This window comes from Echinops telfairi, unplaced genomic scaffold (assembly GCF_000313985.2).
Source record: "Echinops telfairi isolate 266 unplaced genomic scaffold, ASM31398v2 ScPeMD7_5;HRSCAF=22, whole genome shotgun sequence".
Taxonomy (NCBI): Eukaryota; Metazoa; Chordata; class Mammalia; order Afrosoricida; family Tenrecidae; genus Echinops; species Echinops telfairi.
The window spans coordinates 37,336,315-37,358,546 of NW_022103901.1; the positions used below are offsets into that span (position 1 = coordinate 37,336,315).

Here is a 22,232-nt window from a genome sequence, read left to right on the forward strand (position 1 = left end):
CGCGCTTATTGGCTGCGGCGCGAGCGAGGGTGGAGGCCGGCGGCGCTGATTGGCCAGCGCCCCTCGGCGGAGCCTGGTAGCCGGGCGAGTCGCTGGGGGAAGCGGCGCAGAGCTGGAGCGCAGCGGGAGCGCAGGACGCCGCCAATCCCGCCTTCGGAGCCCGCCGGTCGGAGCACGCAGATCGGAGCCGGGGCCTGGAGGTAGGGACGAGCCGGGGGCGCGCGGGGACCCGAGCCCCCCGCAGGGGGCTGAGATGGCGCCCTACCCTGCTCCCAGGAAGCCAAACTGGGGCATCTTTGCCCAGAAACGGGCCCTTCATTCTCCGGAGAAGGTGGACCCTTCCCCCCAAAGATAAGGGTCTTCCGCTCTCCACGCCCCCAGAGCAAAATGGCTTCCGTTCCCCTCAGAAATGGCTCTCACTCCTGGCACCATGCTGTGAGAGACGGGATCCTCTCCCTGATTTCACCCTTGGAATGTGACACCGCCCCCCAAAAGATGGGGTCCACCCATCCAATCCAGACATCTAGAGCCCGCTGAGCTCTTTAGGGACTGATGACCCTGACAAACTAAGTTCTAGTCTCCCGGCTCTGCCCTCCCCATAGTGCCTGGGGTCTTCTCAACGCTCGCCCTCAGTGGAAAGTGGAGTCCCCCAAATGTCCTGGGAAATGAGCCCCTCCTTAAGACCAGGAAAGCCTCTGGCAGAGACTCTGCAAGTCACCCCAGAACAGATAGAGTTCTCCCACACCTCACCTCAAAAACTAGAGTTAGGGGACCCACCCCAGAATACGAACCTTCCTCGCTGATAAAAGACAGTAGTGCCCCATCGCCACCACACAAAGGCATCTTGGGGACCCCCACCTCCCCCAGCACAGATGTGTGGGTTGGGGCTGTGTACTGAAAAATACCATGGATGGGGGTCAAACGACTCAGCAATAACCAGGGCCCCACCTAACGCTACCCTCTCTGCCCCTTTCTTCAAAGCGCCCTCTAGTCCACCCAGGCCCACTTGCTTCAGCGCTGCCCCCCATCTCCTTCCCACCCACTCCACTGAGTGTCAGGAAAACGGATGCCTCTGAGACCCGGGCACCCCCAAACTCTCACTGCAGAGACAGGCTCTGAGGCAGTAGGACCAGAAGGGACCCCCTCCCACCCCCAACACACACACGCACACACACACACACACACACACGACCCCTGGCTAGCCCCCAGCTGCTGTGGGCACTGCCTGGTGGAGCTCCCTGGGCATGGGATAGGGTACTGGATGCTGCTTGTCTGGTCCACTAGTTAGTCTGAGGACTGTGTTGGCTTTGATGGAGCAAGACTAGGGACAGGAGGGTTGATGGCCTGAGGGGGTGGGAGCAGTTGGGAGGGGGGGATGCTTTGACTGGGCTGTGGGCACTGTGCAAGCTTGGGGAAGCACACCTCAAAGAGGTCAGCTTTGGGGGGAGGTAGCTGGCCCAGTCTCGGGTCCTAAGCCCTGAAGAGGCTTCTAGACAAAGCCCCCGCCCCTCCTGTTGACCAGACAGATGCACCAAGAGGGAAAGGAGGGAGAGACTCAAGGTCACCCAGGCGGTGGGTGGCCCAGCCAGCCAGGTTCTCATGGCCCATGGGGAACGGGGTGCTGTCCACTTCTCCAGTCCTCATGCTGCTCATCTGCGAGAATGACAAGGGTCTTCGAAGGTCATGCAGCAACCCGTCATTGTCCCCCCTCCCCCCCACACACCAGCACCGCCTGGGCACCTTCACTGCTCATCCTTGGGACCCTTTCATTGACACCCCCCAATAAAATCTGTCGTTGTTTGCTGGGTGCCTTCTCCATCTAGCAAGCCTGTAGAAGGAGTCAAACTGCCCTACGGTGGTCATCTCTACGAGAGCAGACTACCAGGACTTATCTCCCGTGAAGCCACTGTCGGGTCCTGACCGTCACCCTATTGGTCAGCAGTGAGTGTTTAACCATTATGCCACCAGGGCTTCTCAGCCAAGTCTAGGCTTGGCTAAGCTTGGCAAAATCCACATCAGCCCAGGATGACAGGTAGGACTGGGAGCAGTCCAATGGGGAACTCAGCCACAAGGCCTCAGGCACTGGCTGGGGGTGAGGGGGTGGGAGGTGGGGATGGAGGACTGCGGACAATCCTTGAGGGCCCCCCCTCTGGGCACCCACTCCCTCATGCTCCCCAGTCCGTGATGTCTCTGCATTGAGCTGAGTTTCTTCCTGGGGCATTTGATCAGGAAAACAGCACCCCTACACACACACCAGGTCCCCACAAATACTCCCTCCACCCCAGCTAACGGGCTGGAGCCAGGTGGTCATTCAGAGCATGAGGGGGAAACCATAGTGAGGAGGGGTCGAGAGACCCACCCACCTGCCCCTAGAACCCACACCTTCCACTTCTGGTGTAGTCTTGGGCCAATCACCAGGCTCTCCGACTGGGTTCCCCTCCCACAGCGTGAGGCAGCTCAGCGGATGGAAGCGATGGCGGTGGCATAGTGCAAAGCCCGCCCAGGTTTGAAGCTGGGCACCGGATGGTGCTGGACATAGACATGACCCAGCACACAGCGGTGTAGCCTTGCAGTCTGATGCCCACCAGGGGTACAGCCGGCCTCTGCAGTCAGGGGTCCTGTGCATGGTAGAATACTGAGCAGCCTCTCTGGCCTTGCCACGCTTGGTGCCAGTGGCAGCCCACATGCCAGCTAAGACAGCCAAACATATCTCCAGTCGGGGCCAGATGCCCCGCCGCCAGGGGTCCAAATCACACTTCCCCCTCCACCCCTTAGGGCAACTGAAGTACCTGCCATTCACATAGTAGGTGCTTTTACTGCCTCCCCACTGCCACCAAGTCCATTCTGACTCACACCCGACAGGACAGAGTAGAGCTCCCCCATGGGTTTCCAAGACTGTAACTCTTTATGGGAGCAGACAGCCTCATCTTTATCCCTTGGCGTCCCTATTGAGAATGAACTGCCAGCCTTCCAGTGAAAGTGGGAGGAGGGAAATAGAACCCGCCTCACCGGGTTAATATGAGACTAATCAAGCCAGGGTGTCAAGTGCCTGGTACCCAGTTGGTGCTGAATTAGCATAAACCCTGGCCTCACCTAGTGCTTCCCCTGCTTGTCTGCCCCTCTGCCAGCAGGCCGAGGACAGAGGTGGGCAGTGAGAGGGTGCACACTGTCCAGGCCGAGGTTTCAAGAACGCTCAACTGACTGAGTCCCTCCCTGAGTCTAACTGGCCTCATTACCTTGGGACACACTGCATTTAACTGTCTTACCGTCCCAGGGACTGGGTGGCCTGACTGGGCCTGATTGATTACTCATTCATTCAGTAAGACAGTCAACTCTCCAAGGGCAAATTTCCCTCCTCTCCCAAAAGCCACCTCAAATTCCATGGTCCAGAGGAAGCCATCCTGGACACCCCCACCCACCCACCCCAGCCCATTCTGTATCTGCCTCCGTGAGCCTCCCACATCAAGCCTTCCCCACTCAGTGACTGTCAGCCAGGGATTCTCCCCTCCTGAAAACATCTAGAGAACACACCTGTGTGACTGACCCCGATCCTGGGGGCCCAGCGCCCCCACTACCACCACACCACAGGAGATGCTCGGCGCGCGGGGCAGGGTATTGTGTTCACGGTGGTGGTGAGTACATGTGCACACATGTCCCATTTTTGGCATTCTAAAGCACAGGCCATAAGTATGTTCACATTGTCTTCCGGGAGCCTGGGATGGATTCGAACCCTAGACCTCTTGGTTGGAGTTGAGCCCTTAGCCATTGTACGCCTGGGGCCTTCTTGGACATAGAGGTGATAGTCCAGTTTCAATGGAAGAGTTATGAGTGTTGTTCATGTTATGGGGGCTCAGCAGCTGGACACCCCACCTCATCTGGAGAAAACCACAGCAAGAGATTTGTGCAAAGAAGGAATGTCATGGGTTAAGCGTTGGGCTGAAAACTGCAAGGTCGGCGGTTCAAACCCACCAGCTGCTCCTCGGTCTTGGTAAACCCTACATAGGGTCACTGTGAGTCAGAATTGACTTGATGGCAGTAGGTTTGGCTTTAGGTTTCACTGGAGTCCCTGGGTGGTGCAACTTGTTAACTTACTCAGCTGCTAATGGAAAAGTTGGGGGTTTGAGTCTACTCAGAGGCACCTTGGGAGAAAGGCATGGTGATCATTGTCTGGGGGAAAAAATCAGTATCTGAAAACCTTGAGAAGCTACCTTCATGAACAACTGCCTCCTTTTTCCATAAGACCAGAAGTACTGGATGGATGGATGATGGATGGATGGATGGATGGATGGATAATAGATGGATAAATAGGTATATAGATGGGTGGGTAGGTGGATGGATAGGTGGGTGAGTGAGTGAACGGGAGACTGGATGGATAGATGGATGGATGGATGGATGGATGGATGGATGGATGGATGGATGGATGGATGGATGGGTGGATAGATGGATAAATAGGTATATAGATGGGTGGGTAGGTGGGTGAGTGAGTGAACAGGAGACTGGATGGATAGATGGATGGACATACAGAAGGGTGTATGAGTTAGTATGGTGAGGGGGCAAGTGTGTAGATGGATAGAAAAATGGATGGATCCAGGCATATGGGGTGGACGAGTGAATGGGTTGGTGGGTGGGTAACTGGCTGGCTGAGAAAGTGGATTGGATTCATGTGTACATACATCAATTTAACCTGTAGAGCTCGGACATGAGCCTCCATATGAGGGAGCAAAGCGATATACATCCATCTGGGCCCCCCTGGCTCGTTCTCTCTGCCCAGCACAGTGTTGCTCAGACTTTAACATCCAAAGCCCACAGAGGGCTTGTTCAAGCACAGATGGCCTTGCCCCAGCACCCGAGTATCTAATTTGCTAGAATCCTGGTCTGGCAGAATGTCCCCTTCCAGGTGCTGTGTTCCTCTGGGAAACCTGAGCCACAAGAGTGTTCATTCCCCAAAGTCCAGTAGACAGAACCGGCAGCACCCCCACTTACACCCACTGCAGTCAAGCCAATTCCAACTCGTAGCAACCCTGCAGGGCAGAGCAGGACTGCCCCCTGGGGATCCCAAGGCTGTCATCTGTGTGGAAGCAGGCTGCCCCCTCCTCCTGTGAAGTGCTGGTGGGTTCAGACCACCACCAACAGCCTTGGATTATTAGCAGTGTGCTGGAATCTTGCCCAATTGAGCTGTTCTGCAGTGGGCTGCTAACTACAAGGTCAGAAGTTCAAAACCACCAGCTACTCTTCGAGAGAAAATTGAGTCTTTCTAGTCCTGTACAGAGTTTCAGTCTTGTAAACCCACAGGGGAAGTTCTACCCTGCCCTATAGGGTCTCTACGAGTTGAATGGACTTACTACACCACCAGGGCTCCACCAGCAAGTTCAAAGTCTATTCATTCGGCAGTAGGGGAGAGTGAAGAATCCCTAGGATTACCTTTAAGCCTTGACCTCAAACTAGCCCCTGAGGTCATCTTGTAGCTAAACAAGAGATTGACTCACAAAATAAGGGACGTTGTTATTGGGTGTCACCGAGTCAGCGCCAACTCACAGCGAGCCTGTGTACGAAACACTACCTGGTCCCATGCCATCCTCAAAATGGCCCTTCTGTTGGAGCCCATTGTTGCAGCCACGGTGTCAGTCTATCTTGGGAAGAGACTTCCTCTTTTTCGCAGCCCCTCCACTTGACCGAGCACGATGTCCTTCTCCTGGGACTGGTGTCTCCTGCTGACATGTGCAAAGGACGTGAGGGGAAGTCTCGCTATGCTTGCCCATGAGGAGCACGTTCAGAAGCCCCTCACAAGCCTGCGTATGTCAACACCCCGGGGCTGACTCATCTGCACGCTACAGTTTGAGAAGGACTGCCCTTGGCCACCTCAGTCCTGGGCACCAGCATCCCCGTTACAGGGTAAATGGGGCCTGGGAGGGGGCATCATTTCAGTGGTGTGCTCGATCATGTGGAACACATGAACTGACCATGCTTTCTCCATGGGAGCCCAGAAACCCAAGGGGCAGTGCCTAATCAGGGTCACCCAATGAGCGATGACCGTGGGGCAGAGTGGGCATTAGAGCCATTCGCTAAATCATGTGGGCACTCATCGTCTCCATTTGTGTCACGGAAGCGGGTGAAACCCAGAAGGTAACCCCATCTCAGGAAGACTCAAGACTTGGGTCCCGGAGTCCTCAGAGCTGTAGGCAGCCGGTGGCGGCTGCCTGGTTCCCTGAAAGCCGAGTGCCTGGAGGCCCCCTTCTCCGGGAGGTGGAAGAGTGAGGAAGAGCCACACTCTGCATTCTGCAGACAAGTTATACCTGCTACTGCAAGCCCACCCCGTCCCGTGACAGTCCCACGGGTGTCGGGATAGGACTGGCCTCACAGGGTTTATAGGAGTTGATTTCTCAGAAGCAGATCACCAGTCCTTCCGAGGTGCCGCCGCACCGCCGCAGAGTGGACTTAAACCACCAACCATTTGGTCAGCTGGAAAGGGTGTTAATGGTTTGCACCAGCCAGGGCCTGGGGAGACAGGCAGGCCTCAGAGATAGTCGGGGTTTGGGTCCAAACCATTGTTATGCTTATACCATGCTGTGGGCTATTGAAAGAAGCCCTAATGGCATAGTGGGTTGCATGTAGGGCTGCTAACCACAAGGTCAGCAGTTCAAAACCACCAGCCGCTCTGCTGGAGAAAGATGAAGCTGTCTACTCCCATTAGAGTTGCAGTCTTGGACACTCATAGGTGCAGTTTATTCTGCCTTACAGGGTCCTTATGAGTTGGACTTGACTCAATGGCATAGAGTTTGTTAGTTTGGTGGAGCTGTTGAGTAAACACTGGGCTGCTAACTGAAGAGGTCAGTGGTTCAAACCTACCAGCTACTCCTCAGGAGAGAGATGAGGCTGTCTGCTTCTGTAAAGAATTACAAAGCCCCAGAGTGAAAATCGGCTTAATGGCAGTGGGTTTTGTTTGGGGTTTAGGTAATCTATTATTTCATAATGCAATCACTTGACCCCACACTCACTGCCGTCCAGTCGATTCTGACTCTTAGTGACCCCACAGGACAGGTAGAACTGCCCTTCGGGTTTCTGAGACTGTAATTTAATGGGAACAGAAAGCCTCATCCTTCTCTGGTGGAGCAGCTGGTGGTTTCAAACCGCTGACCTTGGAGGTCAACAGCCCAATGAGTAACCCACGACACCACCAGGGCTCCTATTTATTCTTAATGTAAGAGCATTACAAAAAAGCTTGAAATCTTGTGCGAATGACCAACGTACATCACAGACACAGAATGAGAACGTGGGGGGAAATGGCGCCAATAGACTGGCTGGATGCAGGCCTGCCATGAGCCTTCAGGTCATAAGCCCCTAGTGTCTTCTAAGTGCACTACTGAGTCTGCCTGTGTGCCTTACAGCACTCCCCTGAGCACAGCCTGAAGGGAGAGGCAGAGAACAGTGTCTGTCGTGGGACTGCACAGCCCCAAGGTGGCTTGGGAAGGGTCTAGAGCAGTGGTTCTCAACCTGTGGGTCGCGACCCATTGGTGGGTGTCAAACGACCTTTTCACAGGGTACCCGATTCATAACAGTAGAACAATTACAGTGATGAAGTAGCAACGAAAATAATTTTAGGGTTGGGGGGGTCACCCCAACATGAAGAGCTGTATTAAAGGGTCGCGGCATTAGGAAGGTTGAGAACTACTGGTCTACCCCGGCCATGCTCCCTTGTGTCCCTAGTGTTCTCCAGGTCACCCCGCACCCCCTGGTTTGCAGTGAGTCCCAGCTCTCTTTGCTGGCAGCATAGGCTCTCTGCACCTGGTGTGTAAGACGGGGGTCACACGACGTCTGCTCACAGGCTGTCGGGAGGGGTAGATGAGGCTGTGCGTAGGCGGCTCTGTTGCATGGAGCCTTCGTGTGACTGCCAGCCTGAGCCCTGGAGTTACCACCATGCCTTTAAACGAGCCTTCAGCGGACTCCCTTTATTTATGGAGCACCGTCCTAAGCACCCCTCCTCCCCCCAAGAACAAAACCCATTGCTGGCAAGTTGATTTCAACTCGCATTGGAAAGAGTGGCACTGCCCCAGCGGGTTTGGGGAACTGTGAAAGCTTTTCCTGTGCACTGGGTGAAGGCTTACGGAGCTGATGCGTGTTCCGCTCAACAATTCATGCATGCTTTGTTTCATCCTATTGGTCGCCTTCCCCACCACGTAGCATTCTGCTCCCCACTTCCTCACTGTAATTCCTGCTCCCACTCCTCCTCCTTTGTCCGTGGGTCAGTGCTGCCCTTCTGATCCAGATGATCGATAATTCTAGGTGTGTGTACCTCTCAGGGGGAAAAACCCGGCTTTCTACTCCCACAGGGAGTTACAGTCTCCAGAACTCACAGGGCAGTTCTGTCCCACCCTACGGGGCTGCTATGAGTCACATCAACATCAGTGAGTGTGGCTTGGTGTGGTACCTCCCTAATTTCACCTGACTGTTATTTCCCCCATCTATAGACTTGCCGACTGTTTGGCTGAAATTGAGCCAGGGGGTGAGTTCAGTTCCACAGCTGAAAGGTGACTAAGGGCCATCATCTCAGGGGTTCTACTAGTCTCCTTCTGACTCAGGAAACTGGTCTCCTTTATGACCTTGGGCTCTGTCCCAGCCTTTCCTCCCACTCTATCCCAGGTCTTCTCGGTGATCCCTTTCACAGCACTTGGTGGTGGTAGCCTCGCACCATCTAGTTCTTCTGGACTCGGGGTCATGTCATAGAGGCTGATGTCCATGTGGTTCATTAGTCCACTGGACTAATTGTTTCCATGGGCCTTCGATTTCCTTCACTCTTCTTTCCTCTGGACCGGGAGAGACCAAGAGTTGCACCTCTGATGGCCCCATTCATGAGCTTTTCAGACCTTGGTCTGCTCACCCAAGTAGGTTGTAGAACACTGTCTTTGTGGACTGCTGTGCCACTTGACAGCAAGGCCGTAAATCTTTATGGAAGCGGACTACCACATCTTTCTCCTGAGGAGCAGCTAGTAGGTTCGAACCCCTGAGGGCTTAACCACTGTGCCACCAGGGCTAAGCAACCTTATCCACCTGTTCATAAGTTTCATGTTGTACCCTCCTCTGGTTGCTAGTTGCCATCAAGTAGGTTCTGACTCACAGCAACCTGATGTATAGCAGTTCAAACCATTGCCTGGGCTCAACACCAACGCCATTCATGCAGTCGTTGCTGTTTGCAGCCACTGCATCTGTCGACTGCACTGAAAAATGAGGGTTCTTTTTGACTGATGGGCTACGTTAAGTCCACTTTAACATAAGCAAGTGCACAACTCTTCCGAAAAGCACTTACCTACGTTCCACTCAACATCATCTCTTTGGAAATGCAGTTGAAGACCCTGGGGCCTTAGGAGGACCCAAGAGACACTCTACATGGGTCATGCTGGGGGCAGGCCACGGGTCTCCGAGTCTCTTTCCCCATCTGGAGAACAGGGCTCATCAGGAGTCTCCTGTGAGGCCGCAGGGAAACCACCCGCCCTCTCTGAGCAAAGGTTCATGCAGCAGCCCAAGAGGTCTGGAAGTCCTTGATTGGAGATGCCCACAATGTCAGATGAAGGGTGTGCATCCCAGTAGCAGGAGTGGGGGTGGGGGGAAGGAGGAGGGTTGAAGTGCAGACAGGGGCAGAGGGGCCTGGAGGGTCAGGATTTACCAGCCCAGGGTCATCAGATCCAAGCAGGTTCTCTTGGGCCAGAGAAGGAGGGGGAGAGACAGGAAGGCCTCCCTCCCCAAGTGCCTGTCTGGAAACATCCTCCCCCAGCCATGATCTCCCTGTCCTCCCTGCCTGGGATATGCCAGGAGTGGGGAGTTCCCATTTGGGAACCTGGAGGGCTTCCTGTTCCTTCCTCTTCGCTTCCCGGTCTGGATCTGATTCAGGTGAGTGCCAGGAGTAGCAGGCGCTGTTCCCAGTTGAGCCTGGGTGAGTAGCGCCCAAGACTACCGTCCCCACCCCTCTCTACCGGGCCTGCAGCTGCCAAGCCCTGCCCTAGCCCTGTCTGCTAGCATCCCTGGAACACAGCGTCCCCGATCCGCTTGAGGACCTCCGCAGGAAGTCAGCAGTGGCGTGTTGTGGTCACGCGGCTGCCCAGGGCTCTGGGAGAAAGTTGCTGAGTTCACAAACTGTCTCCCCACTTGAGTTAGCATCTCAGGGGAGAGAGGGGAGCACGCCTCCCCCTCCCCTCCCCCTGGCAGTTGCGAAAGGACCCGATGAGCAGCAGATGGCCCATTCTGGCCATGGGAAGAGACAGGTGCCTCACATTCATTTTCATTTTCTGCCGTCATCGTCCAGTGAGGAGCGGCTCCGTGGTAGACACATAGAGCTGCCTGCTCCTGTGAAGAATGACAGTCTCACACACCCACAGGGGCAGTCCTTCCCGTCCTATGGGGCCACTGTGAGTCAGTATCGCTCGACGGCAGTGAGTTTGCATTTTGATTTGGGGCTTGATGACAGCTCACTCCGACATGCTCTAAAGGTACTCCTTCACAGCTCTAACTGCTGGTTTTAATTTTAACACTCAATAGTGGGGCTTCACTAAGGGGTCCCCCCAACATCAAAGACTGTCTCCGCCGCCGGCAGGTCAAAGATGGCAGCCATCACCCACGGAGCAGGCCAACAGTTAACTAACTTACTTGGCTGCTCACCTAGGCTGGCTGTTCAAGTCCACCATGGGCATCTCGGAAGAAAGGCCTGACCATCGATTTCTGAAAAATCAGCCACCGAAAACCCTGTGGAGCACAGTTCTCCTGGGACACGCATGGGCTTGCCGTGACTCAGCACCACCTCGCCTTGCATGAGGGAGACCTGGGTTCAGTTCCCAGCCAGGGCACATCAGGTGCAGCCCCATCATCTGTCAAGGGAGCGCTCGTGTGCTGTTAGGATGCTGAACTGTTTTCAGCGGAGCTTCCAGACTAAGTTGGACCAGGAAGAAAGGCCTGGTGATCAGTTAACCAAAAGCCTGTGGGATGCAGGAGTTGGGTCTGCAGCCCCATCGTGCCGAGGCCTCCTTCCACTGCCCCCCGCGGCCTCGAGTCAGGGCCTGACTTGACAGCAGCCAACAAGAACAGCAGTGCATGATGGCACCAGCTTCCAGGTGGGGAAACTGAGGCCCAGAGGGGGTTAAGTGAAACTGGTTGCCACTCTTGAAGTATGGGGATGAGGTCGGGAAATACAGAGGAGGGGGCAGGACACCCTCCACACCCCCCAGATGGGAACTGCCCCCTCCTGGGGGACCCAAGGAGGGAAGACAGTTCGGCTGCAGACCCCAAAGTCAGCAGTTGGAAACCACCAGCTGCTCCATGAGAGAAAGACGGGGCTTTCGTTGCCTGTTGTGGTAGGTACACAATTTCATGTCAACTTGATAAAGAATGAAGGGGTGGAGTCTAGCCTGTCAATCAGGTCACAGCCTGATGTTCCCTCTCTGTGGGTGTGGCCTTCTCATGAGGGTTCTGGGAACGTCCTCTCTCGAGATTCGGCCATCCGAAGAGGTGGGCCACTCTCTCTGCTTCACCTTCCTGTTGAGGAGCCACATAGAGATCCTGCACTCGCACCCAGATGCTTCCACCCTCTTTGGATCCACAAGACTTTTCACCCACCGACCTGTGATGTCCTGCGTTCGGCATCATCGCATGTGCTGCATGAGTCTGAAGAGGAATTTATAGACTAGTATCAGACATATGGGTGGATATCAGACTGATGGACTTGATCTGGACTGTGCTGGGATGTTTTCTCAATTTACAATTGCTCTTTGGTAGAAAGCTTTCTCTTACGCATATATAGGTGTCTCTGGATTTGTTTCTCTAGTCAACCTGGCAGTCCTGGAAACGCCATGGGGTAGTTCTACCCTGTTCTGTAGGGTCACTGTGAGTGGGAATGGAGTTTATGGCAGTGAATATTGAGATTAAGGGGAGCAAGCAGGCTCTGCACCTAGTGGATAGGACAGTGCAAACCCAAGGTTTCCAAGATCAGGGCTCAGCAAACTCGCCCTGTGAAGGGCCAGAAGGTCAGTAAAGGCATCAATCCCCCCGCCTCTGCAGGCCACACGGCCTCTGTCATGACTGCACTCTGCCGCTGTCCTAGCAAGAAGGCGCCTTGCTTCTGTTGGATGCCCTCGAGTCAGGTACATCCCATGGCGGCCCCAGCAGACACAGAGGAGTAGACCTGCCCCATAGCACTCCCTAGGCTGAAACTTACTGGGTCAGATCTTTTCCCCACAGAGCCACCAGCGGTTCCAACCACCAACCTTGGTCAGCCATCCATCACTTCGCCACTGCGCCAGCAGGCCTCCCTCAGTCACAGATACAGCTGTGAACCAATTAAACCTTATTGTAAAAAACCAGCCCACTGACCAATCCCCAGAAAATGCTACCCTGTTTGGGAAAGGAGGGTTGGTGACAAAGAGGGCAGCCTTCCACCAGATGGGTAGAGACAAGAGCCACTTCATGGGCCCTTGTTACCAAGGACCACGAAAATGGTGCAAGACGGGCCATGTCCTGTTGGACAGGCGGGCACTGTGAGTCAGCTGACTTAGCAGCAGCAGCAGCAGCCGCCTGGAACAAATCCCAGAACAGCAGGACTTCAAGAGCCACTGTGAGTTCCAGATTCCCTAACTCCAAGCTTCCCTGGCTCCCTCCATCTTGGGATGAGCCCCCAGGAGTTTCGCCAACACATTCAGCTCTAATTGTGCTGCCCTACTTCCAACGTTCAGTCTTTCCGCCTGGGTATTGGAATTCAATTTGACCTGGTTAAATGCCAGAGAACTAAACGTCCTTTAAAAACAAAACAACACGGCATCCTTATTGTAGGACCAGTGGAAGCTCATCTCTCCTTTCCACACCTTTAGACTCCAAAGTGAGGACAGATCGATCGCCACGGGCCTCAGGGGATCACTGTTCATGGCACACCAGTTATCCAAGGACTGTTTTCCTCTCGTTAGGCATCTCGGCGTGTTTGAATGAGGGTGCTGGTGAAGAACACTGCACACAGCACGGACGGCCAGAAGAGCAAACACACCTGTCTTGGGAGAAGTACAACCAGCATGCTCCTTAGAGGCAAGGATGGTGAGACTTCATCTCATGGACATTGGACATGTGATCAGGAGGGACCAGTTTCTAGAAAAGGACTTCACGCTTGGTTGAGTGGAGGGGCAGAGAAAAAGAAGAAGCCCCTAACCAGCATGAGTTGACACAGTGGCTCACACAGAACAGCAATTGTGAGGGTGGCACAGGGCAGGGCAATGTCTCCTTCTGTTGGGCACAGGACACTATGAGTCCAAACCCATTTGGTGCCCCCAAACAACAGCATGTAATAGTCCTAACCAGTACTAGCCAATAGAACCTGCTGGGGAAATGTTCTTCATACCCACTCGTCATGTGCCAACGTGGTTAGAGTCCAAAGACTAGGGGGATAAATGAAAGTGGAGGATGGTGACATCAGATCACAACGTGCAGGATGATCACTCCATGACGCAGCCGCCACACCACTGAGCATCCTGGCCTGGCCAAGCTGACACATAACCTTGACCATCACAGCCTGCGTCATTCTCCCCTCACACCTTGGCTGTCAAGGTATGGCTCCTGACTGAATCTTTTCGCAATCATTACATTGCTTGAGAAACCATTTGTTGGTGTGTTTCCTTAGTTTCTGGACAATGTCACTGTAATGAAGCTGGCTTGAAACTTATCAGAGCATTTCTCGACTGGGTGGTCAAGGTTGTCCTCAGCTGTCTGCTCTTCTAACGGACCCTGCTGGAAACGGCTCGGAGCAGCAGGCTCTTTTTTGGGTAGTTGTGTTTGCTTGATCTCGGAGATGGAATTCTTAGAGTCCAAAATATTGAATATCTCTTGATCCCTTGTGGCAATATCATTTTCCAGAACGAGCAGGCCCAAGGACTTTCTCGCAGTGTGTGGAGAACAGGGATAATGATCCGACTCTCCTGTGTGAGGTCAGAAATACAACTACCTACCATCAGTCCCTGGAGAAGGACATCATGCTTGGTAAAGTGGAGGGGCAGGAAAACCAGGAAGGCCCTCAAGGAGATGGACGGCCACAGTGGCTACAGCAATGGCGCAGGACTTAGCAGTGTTTGGGTCTGTTGTGCGTAGATGCGCTGTGAGGTGGAATAATGTGATGACACCTAACACCAACAACAATCACAATGCTTTGTTTCTCTGTCTGGGCCTCAATTCAAAGAGAGGAGATTGTCCCAACTCCTAAAGCACAGCCCCAGGGTCACAAAGCAAGGAAGAGAAAATGCGGGCTTCATAGGCCCAGTGGCCAGCGAGGCGCAGGCTTGCTGATGGGAGTGTTCTCTGCCCGGATTCCTTGGCAGACCCTCTCAGCCCCTGCACTTGGATTCTGCACACAGTAGGCTCTCAAGTCGCGTTTTGATGGTTGTGGCATCTGGGGGAGTGGCTTCATTTAGGAACCTTCAGTTCCTTGTCTGTAAAATGGAAATTATTAAAATCAATTCAACAAGCATTGAGTGTACTCATCTTGTGTGCAGGCAGCCTGCTTTCTGCCAGGAACGGATAGTGTAGGATGCATGCATTTTAAAAATGCACTCATGTATTGAGCGCTGTTGATTGAAAATTCTGGGGAAGAATCTGGGTCAAGAGAGGGAACACACAGAACAGAATTTCAAAATGCCAGAGAATCCAGACTTTATGGAGCTTTAGACTTTGTGGAGCAATGGAGGCAGTGTGGAGCCTTAAAACTAATACCCTGACATCATCTTTAAACTAGAAATACTCTCTGAAGTCTTCTCTAAACCAAATAATACCCATACAAAACTACACTCACTGCCTGCATAGCGACCCATAGGACAGGGTAGAATTGCTCCTGTAGGTTTCCGAGACTGTAATTCTTTACGGGAATAGAAAGCCTCCTCTTTCTCCCACAGAGCCATTGGTGGGTTTGAACTGCTGATCGTGTGATTAGCAGCCCAACTTGTAACCACTCTCCCACCAGGAATTTGTAAACCAAACAACCCCCAAAGGGCAGACTCACTGCCACCGAGTCCATGCTGACTCACAGTGACCCCCTGTGGGTTTCTGAGACAGGAACTGTTTACAGGAGTCGAAAGCCCAGTCTTTCTCCCACAGAACTGCTGGTGGGTTCTAACTGCCAAAGTGGTTTGGGGTTCTGGAGACACTGAGGTGAGGGACCAGGCTAGGGACACTGATAGAGGTCCCTGTCCCCATCCTGTTGAGGATGACCTTGACGTCGTGGAGGCTGTGGTGGAGATGACGGAGAAGCAGATGGACAGAAATGTGATGTGGAGGCAGACTGCAATTTCTTTTGTCTCCCCGCCCCCTCAGCTCGTTCCACACAGTGCTGGCCACGCTCGAGAAGCCAGGGCTGAAGGGGAGTTCGACTCCATGGCAGTTGGCAGGTGGCCAGAGGGAAGCCGGCATTCCCAAGGCAGCAGCTGTACCCTGGACTCAGAAGATCTAACCTGAGTTCAGCACAGCCCAACCGTGGAGGGGTGGGGGTGGGGCAGAATTGGCACACCCCCTGTTCTGTACTGCTTGGTCTTTGAGCAGGTTCGGGGTCATCCCAGCACCAGGCACAAAATGCCCCTCACATTGCCCACCAAAGTATAACCAGGACTGACATGGCAGCATCAAAACCCCAGCTCAGGCGGGCCCCGGGGAAGGAGAGAGTCCCAGGCAGCTGTGTTCCCCACAGAGTGACCACAGAAAGAGGATGCCACCATGATGTCCCTGGACGGAGGACCTGACCAAGGTCCTTCCTTCCGATCTCAGGTCCCCAGGCTCCACGTAAAAGGAGGAGCATGAGTGGGGGCACTAACTTCCCATTCTTAAAGTCCCAAACTGGCAACAAGTTCAGTCAGTTGTCATTTTTTAACTAAGGCTTAAGTCATATTTAATTCTTTAGTGATTGATCTGATTGAAACCCGAGATCTAAATCTGATCGGTTGATCGGCTTATTAACATTAACTACCAGGACTTAAACGTTTTTCCCTCTCACTTTAAATTGGTGGCATAGTGGCTTACTCTGTTAGACTGCGGACTACAAAATCAGCAGTTTGAAATCACCAGCTGCTCCTCTGGAGAAAGATGAGGCTTTCTACTCCTGTAAAGAGTGACAGTCTCAGAAACCCACAGGGGCAGTTCTACCCTGTTCCATAGGGTCGCTCTGAGTCAGCATCAACTTAATGGCAGTGAGGTTGTTGAGTTTTGAGGAGGACTGAGGAAGGAGCCCTGGTGGCCCAATAGTTAAGCACTAAGCAACTAACTGAAAGGTCAGTGGTTCGAACCCACTAACTGCTCCGTGGGAAAAAGACGAGGCATTCTGTTCCCATAAGGCTAGCCTTGGGAGCCCTATGGGCAGATCTACTCTGCTGTAGCATCAGTAAGACTTGGAACTCAAGGACGCATGACAGTAGGGTAATTTAACGTTGCTTGGTGGATCCCGGAGAGGCTTGGTCTGGAGGATTGTTGGTTGCCTAGCTCTGTGATGGTGGGCAGACTGGCCGAAGCCACCTGAGCTGTTTCTCCTTTGAAGCCGGGGTGGCGAGATGGAACTGAGGTGAAACAGAGCAGGGTTCAGCATAGTCATCTGACCGTGTGTGGAGCTGCTTCCACCTCACAGGGAGTCCCGTGGCCTGATGGGGCATCAGTCAGCTGTTAACCGACAGGTTGGTGGTTCAAAGCCGCCAGTGGCTCTGAGAGAAAAGACCTACCCATAAAGTGACCACCCAGGAAGCCCTCGGGGGCCATTCTACTCTGTCCCCTGGGGGCACTGCGACGGACCCTGCCTGCGACCCCTAACAGCACCAGACATTTTCCTTTGCTCTGAGACTCCAGGCACATGCTGCCAGCACTGCTCGGGCCCCGCCTGCACGGGAGCCATGGAGCCCTGGCCTGAGTGGCAGGGTGCTGTGAGGGCAAAGTGCACACCAGGTCTCGAAGGTTGCATGTGACAACAGGACATAAAAATGGCATCTGCCCTTTTGATAAAGCTTGTGTGTGGGCGTGATAGTGTGCAGGACACACCGGGTTGAAGGTAATCTACCAGAGAATGATTCCCATCTGTTCCTGCGGGCCCTCGACGTGGCCGCTAGGACACTGTCAACCGCCTGTGTGGCTGGCCTTGTCTCTGTGTCCCGCAGCCTGGGTGGACGTGTGACGGCAGAGGGGGAGGTGGTGAGCACAGCGGACCAGGTGTAGTCAGGGGCTGACCTGGGCGCCCTGGTGCTGCCTCTGATAGTCCCAGTCGCTCAACCCCATCTGCCCCAGCGCTGCCGTCTGCAGAATGAGGGTGCAAACCCCAACACAGATAGTTGTTCGGAGGTCTTTGAGGGGGTGTGCACAAGCCCGTGTGTCAATGAGGCCACACGCTCAAATGAGATGGCAGATGCAAATGAGATTGTGTGTGCAAATGAGTTTTCCTATGTCAGTGAGGCCATGTGTGTAAATGAGATTGTGTCTGTAAATAGGATCATATGGGTAAATTACTTAGCTAGACACAATATAGTTGCTTAAGCAAGAGCAAAGTTTAGTGTTTAGAAACAAGATAGGTAAATTACTAATGCTAATTTATTTGTATTGCTGGAGAGACTTTCTTAATGAAACCATGTCTTTCTTTCTCCGGGGGCACTCTTGGGGGTCCGGAAACATTGTCCGAAAAGTACAGCGACTTCTCGTAGCGCCTCGCCCCCTTCTCAAGTCTCTCCTGCTACCATCCAACCTTCCCGTGGTAGACAGGTCACCAGGGAGGTACCGATATTGCTACCGTCTGACCACCACAGGCCATTGTTGGTGCCAGGGCTCACTCGTACAGTCCAGTGGGTTTGGCAAGTGCTCAGTGTCTTGTGTCATTCAAGGTAGACTCCTGTGTGGTGTGTCCACCTCCCTGGCCCCAGGAGTTCTCATTGCAGTGCTGGGGAGCAAGCCCATTACACCCAGGAGAAATGGGGACTAGGAACTATAGAGCAAGGTCTCTTGATTCCAGGATCAGAGTCCTGTCAACTCCTGTGCTCCCTCGAAACTTAACTATGCCCCAAAGACCTGTTTCTGTCTTCACTGCACCCTCTGGCCAGGCAGCCTCCTCAGCCGTATTCAGGACACAGGGACCAGCACTTCGTGCAGCCCAGCAACCTCCCAGGGCAGCCTCTCTGTGGACCAACAGACTTGCGTATTATCTAGAGCAGGGGTCCTCAAGCTTTTTAAACAGGGGGCCAGTTCACTGTCCCTCAGACCCGTTGGAGGGCCAGACTATGGTTAAAAAAAAAAAACTATGAACAAATTCCTATACACATCTTATTTTGAAGTAAAAAAACAAACGGGGCAAAAACACCCGGCGGGTCGGATCAATGTCGTCGGCGGGCCGCATGTGGCCCGCGGGCCATAGTTTGAGGACGCCTGCTCTAGAGTAATGTGGAAGGCTTGAGTCCCACTCTGCGTTAAACGGAGAGTAGAATCCAGCTGAGTTCAGTGATAACCACTGTGGGCGCTTGTGACCAGGGAACAGGTGGGAAGCCATGTTCCCTGTACACACTAGTATCTACTCATGTCTCAAATCAACCTGATACTCCAATGTAAGCAGCTTGCCAGGGCATGTGGGTAATGATATTGCATGTAGGTGTTCCCTTGTAACTCTACAATATGTTTAACACTTTCCTTCACCCCCTCCCCCTTCCGCCCTTGTTGGATATGTAGCGCTTTTTATTATAGATGTACCACAATTTATCTAACTAGTTCCTGCTGATGGATATTGAGGGGTAATTTTCAGACTCTTTCAAGTAGAATGATGTTGGGGTGGTGGGTAATGGCTTGTGCATTTAAAACTGCATATTTTGATCAACTGCCCTGCAAGACAGCTGTATAAATTTACTCTCCCACTCGCAATATACGAGTCACCAGTTCCTCCTCCCACTATCAGCATGGACAGATATTTCATGATAACAGGGGTGGAAAGGTGGAAGGAGAGTGTGATGGCTGCTAGAAGGCCAGTCAGAAGACCAGGCAACTGTCTAGCTGCATGAACATGGGGCTTGAACCACGAGAAGAGAGGCTGGAGAGGGCGGAGCCCAGAGCTGGGGTGAAAGTCAGATCTAGGTGGGTGGGGTGGTGGTGACTGAAGCGGTGTGAAGCAAGATTCAAGACAGGTCTCAGGTTCTAGTTTGAGCACATGGGAGAGGGTGGGTCTGTTCACTGAGGTGCTGGACACAGGGAAGATGGTCAATGTCCCATGAAGAAAAGAGGAGGACTTCTCTGCGAACATGGGTGATGGATGCGAAAATGGATGGATGGATGGATGTGTAGATGGGAAGATGGACACATAGATGGATAGATGGCAGAAACAGATTTCATTCTACTTAGATTGACCCATATGAAATTGCTGTCTTTTGTTGGTCAAACATGATCAAATATCTAATGTTATGAAGGATGAATTATTTAAGGGGATGGGGGCTGATGCCTGTCATTTATTTTGAAATGCACGCACAAATAGAGATGGATTAATGGATGAACATAGGGGAGAGGTGGGAGATGACATGATTGTAGCACCAAGCTATCACTTGGAACCCAGGTGGCGAGCATCCAGGCATTCACCGTCTAATGTGTTCGACCTGGCTGCATATTGGAACACCCTGGAATGCATTCATGGGGAAAGTTTTTAATGGCCCAGTCCAGGCAATCTCACCTAAAATTCACTCCATGCTTGGTCCCAGTCTGTGACATCAGCAGACCTGCCTTTGGTGGGGGGTGGGGTGGGGGTGTCATCCTTTGGCCTCATTCTCAGGATCAAGCGGGGTAAGAGTGGCGTTTCTCTCTCCAAGAGTTCAGGTTGAATTGCCCTGACGTGCTGATTACTGAGCTGGAACGCCAGTATCTGGCTGTAATAATTATAGATTTCCTCTGTGATTTGATCCCATTGGTTGCTAGGGTGACGGCGTAATAGCACCACTCAAGTGCTGTCAGGCTGGTTTAGAACCCGCACGAATCCTAAGCCTAGGTCTGGGTACCCTACCCCCTTGCTGTCGTCATGGCAACTGATGAGCAGCACCCCACTGAACGCTCTCTAGCCCCACCCAACCCTCCCCCACCTTGTGACCATCCCCATGTCCTCTTCTGGGCCCCACATGGACAGGCCGTGAGCTCAGCTTGGGCTGTCATTGGAGGGGCTGGAGTAATCGATTCTCCCAAACCCCTGCCCCACCTGAGAGGGTCAGGCAGACCCTCTGCCCCTGGAACTTTGAGGGCCTGAGGACCCTGTGCCTCTGGGCTGTGTCCTAGGTAAGACCCCCAGCCACTAGAGTCTTGGGGAAGCCATTTAGGAGCCTGGGGCTCTGCCTTGTCCCCATGGGGGGGGGGCTCCCAAGCCTTATTTGGACAGAGAGCAATCCGCATAAGAGGCCAAGGAAGGGGGAGGGACAATAATCTATCTCAGAGGGTCGCAGGTAACGTGGCTCATCTTTGGAGACAACCAGGCTGGGTGTCACTCGTCTTTGTCAAAAATCCATTTTCTCGGTTTCTTGTTTTTTTCCTCCTTGTCTTTTCTGTCTCTGTGTGACTGTACAAATGTTTTGCTCCCTGTTTCTGTCTGAAAAAGCTCTCCCTTTCTGAATCCTCCCTTCCCTCCTGTGCCCCCTCCAGCCTCCTTCTTCTCCCCATCTCTCTTCCTCTATCCCTGACTAGATCAAACACATCCTTTCCCCAAACCTGCTCTGCTCTGAGCACAAGCACACACATACACACACACACCCCACATCCCCCGGTATCACCCTCATGCCCCGGGAACAAGCATCCTGGCATCAGGAGCAGTTCCTGGGGGTGGGAGCGGGGAGCGGAGCGCACCTCCTCCCAGGATGAACCCAGCCAGCCATGTCTGACAGGCTCTGCAGAGAGACCCAGAGGAGGCTTGGCGGAGCCGAGCTGGCAGCCAGACCCTGCCTTCAGGACCCATGAGTGCAGACGTGTGCGCACTCATGTGTGTGCCTGTGTGCACCCACATCTCGGCGTGGACCAGCTGGCACTGAGTCTCTGAGTGTGTCCCCGGCTGTGTGTGTGTGTGTCCGGCTACAGCCTGCTATGACGATATCTGTGCATCCCTATATGTGCCCCCGTGTGGGTATCCAGGCCTGCGTGTGCACATATGCCTGTATGCTGCTCTCAGTCTGAAGAACACGCTGGTCGTTGATACACAGGACAGATTTTGCCAGCATGCTTTGTGGCAGAATGCTCACCCTTTGGAGTGGGAGGGAGGGAAATGAACAAAGATGGCTTGGAAATGATGGGTGGGGGTCAGCCTGCCCGGCACCGCTGTGTCCTATGTTCAGCTACCAGGAGACAAAGTCAGGGTCACCCTGAAAGGGCATCTTTGCTCAGGCCCTCACATAAGCCCTTCCCTCCCTTTTCGGGGCTAGAAGACAGCCCTTGCTCTTTGGGACTCCAGAAAGGGAACCCAGGAGGCTGCCTGCCACCTCACGGGTTTTTATCCTGCTCCTTTCACAAGGCAGGGGCACGCTGAACAGCCTATCCCGGTGGGATAGGTGCTCTGGTTGGGGACTCCCTGGAGGGTGCTCTGGTTGGGCACTCCCTGCCTGCCTCTGATGGGGTGTCTGATCCAGGAGAAGTTGCTGTTGGATTTCTTCACAGCAGCAGCGCATGCTATAAGGCAGGATGTGGATGTCAAGGGCGCTATTCCATATACCAGGCAAGGTGTGCGCAGCAAGGGTGATTCCGTCTGGGGCCGGAATCTGGCAGCCACACTGTCCCCAGGGAATCCTTGAGACTTTGAGAGGCTCAGCAGCTGGTCCGGCGGGGTGAGCAGGGTGAATGCTGACTGCAGCCAAGGAGCTCTGGGCACCTCCGGAGAGGGGAGCGCAAGGGCCTCGGCTGGTTTCCTGCCTAGGGGAGGACATTTCCTTTCCAGCCTCCTTTCCTCAGGCTGCTCTCAGTCAGCCTGCCGCTCATGCCTCGTCTTTCCCACCCAGCAGCCCCTTGGTCTTCAAGTCCCAGCTGATGACCTTGGGCATGTGACCTCACATCTCCATGCAGAAGAATGAGACTCTGGAGCACTGGCTTTAGAAGCTTCCAGATCTGGGTTTGAAGCCCAGCACTAGTTCTTGCAAACTGTGTGACACGATACAGGCACCCGCCCCTACCCCCAACCCCCACCCCACCCCCACCCCCCAGCCTAACCCTAACCCTAACCCTAACCCTAACCCTAACCCTAACCCTAACCCTAACCCTAACCCTAA

General features: G+C 53.6%; 1 protein-coding gene across 1 annotated transcript in view; it reads left to right on the forward strand.

Moving 5' to 3' along the window:
* Positions 1-106: 106 nt before the first annotated feature.
* ABAT (4-aminobutyrate aminotransferase) overlaps positions 107-22,232 on the forward strand; it is a 65,378-nt gene continuing 43,252 nt past the window's right edge. Inside the window, exon 1 of the mRNA XM_030884396.2 lies at positions 107-200. The gene's annotated coding sequence lies outside the window, so the exon portion shown is untranslated. The remainder of the gene's footprint in view (positions 201-22,232) is intronic.